This window comes from Artemia franciscana, chromosome 20 (assembly GCF_032884065.1).
Source record: "Artemia franciscana chromosome 20, ASM3288406v1, whole genome shotgun sequence".
Lineage (NCBI taxonomy): Eukaryota > Metazoa > Arthropoda > Branchiopoda > Anostraca > Artemiidae > Artemia > Artemia franciscana.
In genome coordinates this window covers 30488995-30500700 of record NC_088882.1, presented here as the reverse complement: position 1 = coordinate 30500700, position 11706 = coordinate 30488995, and the positions used below count along the sequence as shown (strand labels likewise).

General features: G+C 35.6%; 1 non-coding gene across 1 annotated transcript; it reads left to right on the top strand.

Moving 5' to 3' along the window:
* Positions 1-840: 840 nt before the first annotated feature.
* Positions 841-957, top strand: LOC136040463 (U5 spliceosomal RNA). Its single transcript, XR_010620748.1, has one exon. It is a non-coding gene; the product is annotated as a U5 spliceosomal RNA (small nuclear RNA).
* The last annotated feature ends 10749 nt before the right edge of the window (positions 958-11706 follow it).

Genomic DNA, 11706 nt, shown 5'->3' with positions numbered 1-11706 from the left:
CTATTTTCTAAAATAACGCAAATTTTCTCAGGCGCGTGACTTTTGATGGGTAAGACTAAACTTGATTAAACTTATATATTTAAAATCAGTATTAAAATGTAATTTTGATGTAGCTATTGGTTCAAAATTCCAGTTTTAGAGTTTTGGTTACTATTGAGCCGGGTCGCTCCTTACTACAGTTCGTTACCACGAACTGTTTGAAAATTGTAAATTACAATATATTTTAATTTTGTAATTAGAGTAAAGTTGTCCGGTTAAAGTTTTAGAAGCTTAATAGTGGAAATTCGAGTAGAAAAATTACTATATGACAATAAGCGGTAAAAAGGGAGGGGGGTAGTGTATAAAATACAAAGAGTAGAATTAGTAGGGTTCTTTTCCTGAAACCCTTCTAAATAGATATTTTATAAGTAGTTATGTTGGTCGATTTTTTTCATCGTTTTAATAAATTTTTTTCGTCATGGTGAAAAAAAAGTTCTGTAAAAGAGATGTATTTACTACCATACCCTGAAATCTGAGGCTTTTCCTCAAAACTGATAGTCTAGATGAATTTTTAACGAGTTAAATTTTTTTCTTTTTCAAACCCTTTTTATTGCAAATTTAAGGTCGCGTTTGTTATGCTAGTCCAGGAATTTATGTTATTTTCTGCGGATGTAGTTTTAGTAGTACGTCATTAAGGTTGCCCATGAACTGCTGTTCATTGAAAATGTTTTCGCATCATATGATTTTTTGGCCCGTATTTACTTGATCGAACATTGAATTTTTTATTGCTTTCGAACCTTGTTAAAAAAAAACCACGAGGATTTATTGTTATATACCCAAGTCAACCTTAGCTATTTTCATAGCTCTGGCCTCTCCTCATATCAAGATAATCTTTCACCTTTTACTGAAGATTACCGTGGGGAGGGGCACTTGATGAGTCTTAACAAATATTTGAATGCCGAAAGACAATATCCGGTAGGGATGCTAGCGGTACAGGAGTCGCTGTGAACCAATTATTATTCGAGTTTGCATAACTATATATTATGTTAAAACCAAGACCTTATTGTAATGTTCTTGTTTGCATTAACCTACGATTCTGTCAATCACGTATCAAGGACATTTGTTTATTCTATCCACCAAGCTTCATCCCGATTCCTCCACTCCAAGTGTTTTTCCAAGATTTCCCCCTCCAACTCCCCCCCAATGTCAAAAGATCTGGTCGGGATTTGAAGTAAGAGCTCTGAGACATGAATTCCTTCTAAAAATCAAATTTCATTATGATCCGATCATCTATTCGTAAGATAAAAATACCCCAATTTTCATGTTTTCCAAGAATTTCGGTTTCCCCCTCCAACTCCCCCAAATGTCACAGGATCTGGTCGGAATTTGAAATTAGAACTTTAAAGCAAAAGATCCTTCTAAATATCAAATTTCATTAAGATCTGGTCACTCTTTCGTAAGTTACAAATACCTCAATTTTCAAAATTACCCCCCCCCCCAATTCCATTAAAGAGAGCAGATCTGGTACAGTTATGTCAGTCACGTATCTTAGACAGGTTTCTATTCTTCCCATCCAGTTTCTGGATGGTCCTGGCCTCTCTTTCACTCGGGTTTTGATTTCCAGTTTCTGGAAAATTAGAGCAAATTGAACAATAAAATAAATTAAGTTGAAGCGAATAAAGTATCAAATGAAGCAGTATGGTGAGCGACTTCGTCGTAAAGCAATAATGGCACTTTCCAAAAATCTTACGGAGGGGAATAGAAAAGGGAAAAAATTAGGTATTCTTGCAATAGCGGTTCTGACCTCTCTCGCAGCCAGATTTAGATTTTAATTAGCCCCTGCCCCTCACATAATTTACGGCAAATTTTTAACAAAGTTTTTATTTATAAACAAGACTATATCCAATTTATTAATTGAATTAATAAGTTATTTTTTGATTTATTGTTCAAATTGTTTATTTATTATCTATTATCTTAATTATTAATATTTTTACTTTTTAACTTATCTTATTAATCAATTATAATTTCCTTTTTATTTTCATTTATTAACTGCGTCTTCTATTTTATCTTGATAAAAATAAAATTACAAAATGACTTTAACAGTTAGATTTTTTATTCGGAAATTTGCCTAAAATTTCTACGCCCAGGGCAATCGCCCTCTCTGTCCCCCCTAAACCACTTCTGTATTCTTTTCAGAGAGGTGGCATATTTATTTATACATGACGTTTGTATACGATGTTTGGATTTTTATATAACAACTTGCTTACCCTCCGTGCGTTTCTGCAATCTTGAGACAAAGAGAGTTCAAGGAAACTTACCCCTCATGAAACTCCCCCAAGGATAATTATCAATAAAGAGAGGTAAAACTCAATGAAAAGAGAACAAACGAGACTGCGGACAGTAGAGAGAAAAGATGAAAGGCTAAAACAACGTGGATATTTTGCCTGTATACAAACTAGGCGTCCTCAGCACAGGAGAGACAAAGATAAAAAAATAAAAAAAAACTACTAAACTAAAAACAAATAAAACCACCACCAATATTAATAAACACAAATGTCGCAACTGATCCAAGTATGGAATAGAAGCTATTGAAGTTAATTCATTAAAAACATCAAAGCAGCTGATTTTCTTGCTTAAGATCTTTCGAGGAAAATTATTCCCCCCCCCCCCTGCGTTTTAAGAACGATTCTATTTTTAAATTAAGATTGTGTAAGGATCCCCCAAGGACCATTGCCCCCCGGAAAATTCCCTCCTTCATAATTGCTATTCATCGTGGGAATCAGTCCATAGATCGAAAACCACGATAATGCACTGAACCGATAAAAGCGAACATCGAATTTTTCAAACGTTATGGTTTCTACAATAATTCAAGACTGAATCAAGTTGTCATTCATCTTGCATTTACATAATTAACTTCTTTTGAGTATATACCGCTTCCAAAGAGTCGGAAAAGGATATGCAAATCAAATTCATTTTCGATCCAAACCCCCGCGGAACCCTCCCCCCCCCCTCGAAAAATATCCACTGAAAATTATTTTTCATGTGTGTAATAACGACAAGATTTTTAAATCTAAAAGTATTTGTGGACTTATGTTACGAATAAAATAATGAAACTGTAAAAAGTCGAAGTTTAGCATAACGACAGAGGGTTGAGGGAAAGGCAGCCACCCTCATACCCTCAAATAATTTCTATTCGTTTCAAGTTTTGATATTACTTTGATTTTGTTTATTTAATGTTCTGACCGCTTTCCAAATTATGCCATTTGCTTTCTTCCCGGACCCCCCCCCCCCGTAACTTTCCTCTGCACCGAAAATTCTCCCCACGGAAAATCTTCCAAGAAAATTCTCCTCATCCAGAAAAAATGCACGTATATCTCCCAAAAACAAATAATCTTTCTGACCAATGGGTAAACTACGTGATTAACAGTCCATTCCCTAGGGACTATGAGGCATATAATCCCCAAAGGCAAAATTTTTGATCCTTTCAACTATACTGAAGCAAGTGGCTACCTTAAAATTTTCATCAGATATTTTTTGGACAAAAGCGGGCGAGGGAGGGGGACTCGTTGCCCCCCAGTCTTTTCGGTCACTCACAAAAGGCACTCGATCTTTTTATTTCTGTCTGAATGAGCCCTCTCTCGATCTTCTAGGACTATTGGCTTGATACAGTCATCCCTGAGAAAAAAATGCATCCATGATCTTTCTTCATACAGAAATTACAAAATTCCACATTTTTGTTGATAGAAGCTTGAAAACTCAGTGAGAGAATTTTCTGACATGCTGAATCTAATGGTGGGACCATTGATATCGCTTGAACGTTTGGGGACGTTTTGCTCCTTTTTCAAAATCATGCAAATTTTCTCAGCTTCGTAGCTTTAGATAGGTAACAGTAAACTTAATAAATTTATAGCTTTGGAATCTGCATTAAAAGCAAATTCTTTTGACGTATCTAAGGTTCTCTGATACGCTGAATATGATGGTATGATTTCCAGTAAGATTCTACGACATTTAGAGGGTGTTTCGCCCTATTTTCTAAAATACGGCAATTTTTCTCAGGGTCGTCACTTTTGATTGTTAAGATAAACTTGATGAAATTTATATATTAAAATCAGCATAAAAATATGATTCTTTTGATGTGAATACTGGTATCAAAATTCCATTTTTAGAGTTTCGGTTAGGCTACTATTGTGTCTGGTCGCTCCTTACTCAGTTCGTTACCACAAACTGTTTGAAATACTAGCGAACGGTTTTTGGCAATTATCTGAAAAGTTTCCGAGTGTCAGACACGAACAGAGATATGAACAGAATATATCTCTGCGTAACAGCGGAGATATGGTTTGGGTCTTTTCATGGGGAGGGATAAGCTGGCCCCTTCTTCTCCACTGTGCCGCTAGATCTTTAGGGCAAGGATATATTTTGGATGTGTTTTTATTTGCCATTTTGTTGGAAAAAGACTGAGAAATACAGACGCAATTTGTCTGCACCGTTAAGCCGGCTTAGATCTTTGTAATACTTCATGGCAAAATGTCCTCGAGAACAAGGAATCGAAAGATCCACCCTATTCTTCATTTTGTTCCGGTTCCTGCATAATCAACGCATTGGTGCGTGGTTAGAGATTTTGTTCTTGCCAAGTCACATATCATTCGGGTACTTGATATGTTATCAAACAGTTTGTGGTAACGAATTGTAGTTAAGGAGCGACCCGGCTCAATAGTAACCGAAACTCTAAAGAATGGAATTTTGATACCAATAGTTACATCAAAAGAATTGCATTTAAATACTGATTTTGAATATATAAGTTTCATCAAGATCAGTTATTTCCATCAAAAGTTAGGAGCCTGAGAAAATTTGCTTTATCTTTGAAAATAGGAGTAAACACCCCCTAAAAGTCATACAATCTTAACAAAAATCACACCATCAGATTCAGCGTATCAGAAAACCTCATTTCAGAGGTTGCAAGGAGTAAATCTACAAAAATGTGGAATTTCGCATTTTTTGCCAGTTTTTTTTGTTGTTGTTTTTTCCCGGAAGTGATCGTATTGATTGAGTGGTCCTACGATGTTGCGAGAGGGCTTATTCTAACGGAAATTAAAAGTTCTAGTGCCCTTTTAAGTGACCAAAAAATTGGAGGGCACCTAGGCCCCTTCCCACGCTCATTTTTTTCCCAAAGTCAACGGATCAAAATTCTGAAAGGATATTTCTATGAAAAAACTTCTCACGGGGGAAGAAAATTTCAATGCAGGATTTTCTAGCATTATTTGAAAAAACAATGAAAAAATTAATATGAAAAGTTTTTTCTACTGAAAGTAAGGAGCAGCATTAAAACAAAACGAACAAAAATTATTACGCATATGAGGGGTTTACCTCCTCGTTATCCCTCACTCTTTACGCTAAAGTATTTTTAGTAATTTCAACTATTTATTCTACGGCCTTTGTGATTCAGAGGTCATTCTTAAGGAATTGGGACAAAATCTAAGCTTTAGTGTAAAGAGCGAGGTATCAGCGAGGGTTGAACCCCCTCATATACGCAATAAAACCATACGAATATACAATTTCGTTGCGTAAGTTAATTCGTAACTTACGTATATGTTTTACCAATGAAAACGTTTGTAAAAAATTAAAAGTTCTAGTTGCTTCTTTACGTAATCAAAAACTTGGAGGGCAACTAGGCCTCCTCCCTCGCTTCTTTTTTCTCAAAATCTTCCGATTAATTGCAAATAATTAATATGCAAATTTCGTTTTAATTATTTATGTGCGGAGAGCCAAGATCAAAACATGCATTAATTCAAAAACGTCCAGAATTTAAATAAAAAAAAAACAAGTTTTTTTAAATGAAAGTAAGGAGCAACATTAAAACTTAAAACGAACAGAAATTGCTCCGTATATGAAAGGGGCTTTTCCTCCTCAACCCCCCGCTCTTTACGCTAAAGTTTCTTACTGTTTTAAAAATAGAGTTAAGAGAAAGAGTCAAACTTCAGAAAGGGTTCATTTGATTGGAAATTGAAAATTCTAGTTCACTTTTTTATTTCCCTTTTCACTTTTTAGTTCTAGCTCATGCTCGAGTGCTCATTTGATTGGAAACTGAAAGTTCTAGTTCAGTTTTTAAGAATGAAGAGATCGGAGGGCAAATAGCTCCCTATCCCTTTCCCCAAATACACCCGGTAAAAAGTTTGAGATAGACATTTTGTTCAAAATAGTTCAGAGGTCAGATAAAAAGAATTCCGGTGTCGACAAAAGCTCCCAGGGCCCGAGGACAAGCGTTGCAATTTATACCCTAGGGGCTTATAGGGTTTTTATGGAAAAAAATGCTCGTATAAACTTTGGAGGGCTCAATTTATTGGAAATAGCCTTCCCCCCCCCCAAGTCCTTTTCCCCGAGCCCGTCCAATACAAATTTTGAGATAGCCATTTTTTAATAGCTCAAAGGTCAGGTAAGAAAAACTCCAATGTCGACGCAACCCCCAGGGCCCGGGGGCAGGCGTTATGATTTATGCTCTGGGGGGCATATAATAATAATAATAATTTATTCCAGAAAAAGCCCATGGGCCATAGGAAATTTACATAACAAAAAAAAACAACAAATTAACTAAAAACTGAACTTAGAACCATATATGGTTCTTATGGAAGGGATGCTCGAATAAACTTCCGAGAAGGCTCATTTGAATGAAAACTGTAAGTTCTAGTTCCCTTTTTAAAAGTCAAACGAGATCCGAGAGCAACTAGCTCTTCACGCCCTTTCTTCTCAAAATGAAACCGATACAAATTTTGAGATAGCCATTTTGTTAAAAATAGTTCAAAGTTTAGATAAGAAAATCTCCTGAGTCGACGCAACCCCCACAGCCTGGGAGCAGGCGTCGTAAGCTATGCTCTGGGGACATGTATAGTTCTTATGGAAGAGATGCTCGTATAAGCTTTGGAGAGGGCTGATTTGATTGGAAATTGAAAGTTCTAGTTCAATTTTTAATTTTACCGGGTGTATTTGGGGAAAATGGGAGAGGGAAGGGCAGGTTTCCCTCCATGGGGAGTGGGGCAACTAGCCCCTCTCCTCACGCCCTTTTTCCTCCAAATAAATGCGATAAAATTTTGAGATAGCCATTTTGTTAAAAATGGTTTTAAGTTCAGATAAGAAAAAATCATGAGTCGACGACACCCCAGGGCCCAGGGGCAGGCGTCGTAAGTTATGCTCTTGGAACGTGTATGGTTCTTATGGAAGGGATGCTCGTATAAACTTCGGAGAGGGTTCATTTGATTGGAAATTGAAAATTCTAGTTCACTTTTTTATTTCACTTTTCACTTTTTAGTTCTAGTTCATGCTCGAGCACTCATTTGATTGGAAATTGAAAGTTCTAGTTCAATTTTTAAGAGTGAAGAGATCGGAGGGCAAATAGCCCCCTCTCTTTTTCCCCAAATACACCCGGTAAAAATTTTGAGATAGACATTTTGTTCATCATAGTCAAAAAACCTAATAACAGTGTCTTTAGTGACAACTTACTCCCTCACTGTCCAAGGGGGAGGGGTTACAAGTTACAAAATTTGTGTTTAGGTATAGTAATGGTTATTTAGAAGTGTACAGACGTTTTCAGGGGGATTTTTTTTGTTGGGAGAGGGGGGTTAAGTGGCAGGATCTTTCCATGGAAGAATTTATCTTGGAGGAAGAGAATTTGCATGAAGGGGAGCGTAGGATTTTCTAGAATTATTTAAACAACAAAAAATGAGAAAATAAATAATGAAGGTTTTTCAATTGGAAGTATGGAGTTGCATTAAAACTTAAAACAAACAGAAATTATTGCGTACAAAAGGGGGTTCGTCTCCTCCTTAATGCATCGCTCTTTAAGCTAAAGTAATTTTAGTAATTTCAACTATTTATTCCACAGTCTTTGTGATTCAGAGGTCATTCTTAAAGAATGGGACAAAATTCAAGCTTTAGTGTAAGGAACAAGCTATTGACAAGGAACCCCCTTATATGCGTAATAAAAATATTTAAATACAAAAGTTCGCTACGTAAGTTAGATCGTAAGTTACGTATATTTATTACTAATAAAAACATTTGTAAAAAATTCAAAGTTCTAGTTTCCATTTTAAGTAACCAAAACTTGAAGGGCAACTAGGCCTCCTCACCCATCCCTTCTTTTTATATAAAAATCGTCCGAGCATAACTACGAAAAAGCCATTTAGTCAAAAAAAAAAAAATTAATATGAAAATTTCGTTTAATTTTCTTTTCGTTTTAAGTTTTAATGTCGCTCCTTACTTGCAGTTAAAAAAACTTGTTTTTTTATTTAATTACAGATAAATCCAAGCCTTAATCTATCTACTTAGTTAAGTACAGCAGTACTTATCTCTTATACCCACCCCACTCAAGAAGTGAAGTTAGGTTAATCCTAATGAAGAACACGTAAGAATGATAAAAACAAAATATTTTAGTAAGAAAATGGTACTTGTATGAAAGGGCTGTATCCAGGTTTTTTAAGGGGGTGTTTTACATAAGAATTTCTTCGGGGAATGGCACAAAAAAAAACTGAAAAAACGCACTAAGAATTTGATTACAACCATTTTTGCTACATTTTTACAAGTCAAACAAACATTTCGGGGGGGATCAAACCCCCAAACCCCCTTCCTGGATACGGTCTTGTTGTATGATGTAGCACCGATCATTCAAGTTGTTCATCCATAGACGTATTGTAAAACCGTTTTTTTTTCGTTAGTTTCTTTCAGCTTAGCGTGGATAAAACAATGAGAAGGGACCGAATATATAATTGGAAATATATAGGAAATATATAATTTGGGCTATATATTTGCAAATCAGGGGGTGGGGTAAAGTATATGAACAATGTGAAGTTAGAAAACAATTCTTATTTCATAATGTGCAGAATAATTGTATCTAACACATTTGGCATTCAGACCAGCTATATTTACCCCCGCTCTCCCTAATGTGTAAATATATAGCCCAAATTTGTTTCTAAAGAATTATATTTTTATCATACTCAGATAAATTTCATTAGCGTTGACCGTCAGAGAAAGAGGTTCTACTTATATGAAGAATATTAGGTCGGGGCTATATAAGCTTGCAGTTTTCACAAACAACCAGCCAATTAAAGGGGAAATTGACCATCTCTTGTCAATATTTAAGTTTAAGGTTTTCTCTTCTGAGAGTTTCTTCTGGTAAGGGGAAGAATTATTTTCAGTGACACTTCCTCCTCCCCCTTCTCCCCCTGGTTTAGTTTATTTATATTCAAACAATTAGAATTTTTCTAGTAAAATCTAAGAGCCCTTGTTTTTGAGCAGTCGTTCCATGGGCTCCTGTAAGGGTGGGCAGGGGGGCTCCAGAACCAGCCCCCTCTTGGTTGAATGACGCTACCTTATATTTTTATATTTTTGTTTTGATGTTGCTTATAATAGAGCATTGGGATTGCAGATTAGACCAGATTTGACCCCCCCCCCCCACCCATAAAATTCAGTCTGTGGCCGCACATGATTCGTTCTCACAGAATTGGACGGAAAATCCAATTTTAGTATACGGAGTGGGAGGGGATTAGCTGAGAAAAGTATAGCCCGCATCAGCTGAAAACAATTTTTGTTCATTTCAAAGTTGTGTTTTTATTCTTTACTTTGCTTGGATATTTCTCTTCATTTTAAAGAAATTCTATTCCTTTTTACATTTATTTGAAAAACTATCTTTGTATTTCATAGTATCGATGAATGAATATTTATTGGTACTTTTCTGTTATAGTGACCCAACTCAAGAATTATGATGCGTAAAACTCGAGAACAAGCCTAGAACCGGTTTATCTGTTTGTGTTAAGAAATAATTTGCTTACGTTCAGTGAAAAACAAGAGGATTGTGACTAAATGCATTAGAATTGTATAACTGGAGCTAATTATTTGTATGTTAGGGAGGGTTGGGGGTAAAATATTTGGACAGCATGAAGTTAGAAAACAATTTTTACATCACAATATGCAGAATAATTGGAATTGTTGCAGCTTACATATTTTGTTGGCAGACCCGCTATACTTTACCTCCACCCTCCCCCATAATGTGAAAATATATAGCCCAAACACTTCTTGAGTGGAGTCATAATAAGTAGAGTTCACTTCTTGAGTGGAGTCACAGTAAGTATTTATTTTATTTTTGCTTCCTCGATAGAGAAACCCTTTTCCCTCTAAAGCAATGCCACTTAATTAGTTAGTGTTTGTCCCATAGAAAAACACTGAAAAATCCATCAAACTTTTTATATCTAAAGGCTTAACATGAGATGAAAAAGGCCCATAATAGCAAGATTTGAAATACTGTTTAGGATTTAAAGCCATGTTTGCCAAGTTTAGACCAGCAATTTTATTTTTCGAGGATATTTTATTGTGAGAAATAATTTCTATTCTATAATGTACCTAATTATTAATCCCAAATTGAGATTTGTAGCTAATAGTTTTGTTCACAAAGGAACTTTCTATTCAAATGCTTTGTTTTCTCAATATCTAGTAAAGTCAACCAAGGATATGAAAGCAGGGTTGCCAACAGCGGTACAATTGTACCATTTGGGTACATTTCACCTCTAAAGGTACATTCTGGTACAATCAAAAATTTCCTGGTACATTTTACAAAATGTGGTACAATATGGTACAATAAGATTTGACTGGGCGTCAGGACGCAGTGAGCAGAGGGAATTGTAGTTTTTATTTGTTTTCTCTTCTAGAGTCTTAAGTTTTCCTTTAAACATTTATTTAGGTGCCTGTTTTTGGCCTCTTGCGGTCATAATATAGCGTTAAGCAGCACAGCCATCTGTAGGGTAAGTACAAAATAGGTGAGGAGATAAAATAGGTATTTGGAGGAGTGACACCAAAATGGTCTCTGCTGGAGAAAGGAGGTCTCCCAAATATCTTTGAAAGAAGATATCTGACACTTTGTTCTCTTTATTCTGAGAAGGAAAATGTAATTTTCCGATCGTCCACGTTATAGCCCGGTCTGGGAAAGAAAGGTCTAGGCACCCTGGAGGTATATAAAATATAGGAAAATGGAAAGAACCAACCGCTATAAAAAAAAAGAAAAAAAAATTAATTTGAATTCTGAATAGCGATTATCATATTATTATAATGCAATAAGAGTTGCAAAGTGTAGAATCATGAGTTCTTTGGAAATCACCATTAAGGAAAAAAAATTAGAGCTTGGCTTTCCGAGGAATTTTAAGAGTTGCAAAATGTGGCCTCATGAGTCATTTGGAAATTACCATCAAAGAGCAAATTTAAATTTTGGCTTTCACAGGAATTTTAAGAGTTGCAAAGTGAAGCATAATGAATCATTTGGAAATTACCATCAAAGAGCAAATTTAAATTTGGGCTTTCACAGGAATTTTAAGAGTTGCAAGGTGAACCCTCGTGAGTCATTTCGAAATTACCATCAAAGAGCAAATTTAAATTTTGGCTTTCACAGGAATTTTAAGAGTTGCAAAGTGCAGCCTCATGAGTCATTTGGAAATTGCCATCAAAGAGAGAATTTAAATTTTGGCTTTCACAGGAATTTTGAGAGTTGTAAAGTGAAGCGTCATGAGTCATTTGGAAATTACCATCAAAGAGCAAACTTAAATTTGGGCTTTCACAGGAATTCTAAGAATTACAAAGTGTAGCCTAAAGTGTAGCTTGGAATTTGTCAGTATATGCTTGTATACTGACAAAGAGACCATTGCCCTAATTTTTTTTTCATACAACAATCGTGAAGGTCTCCTAAGCAGTGTTGCC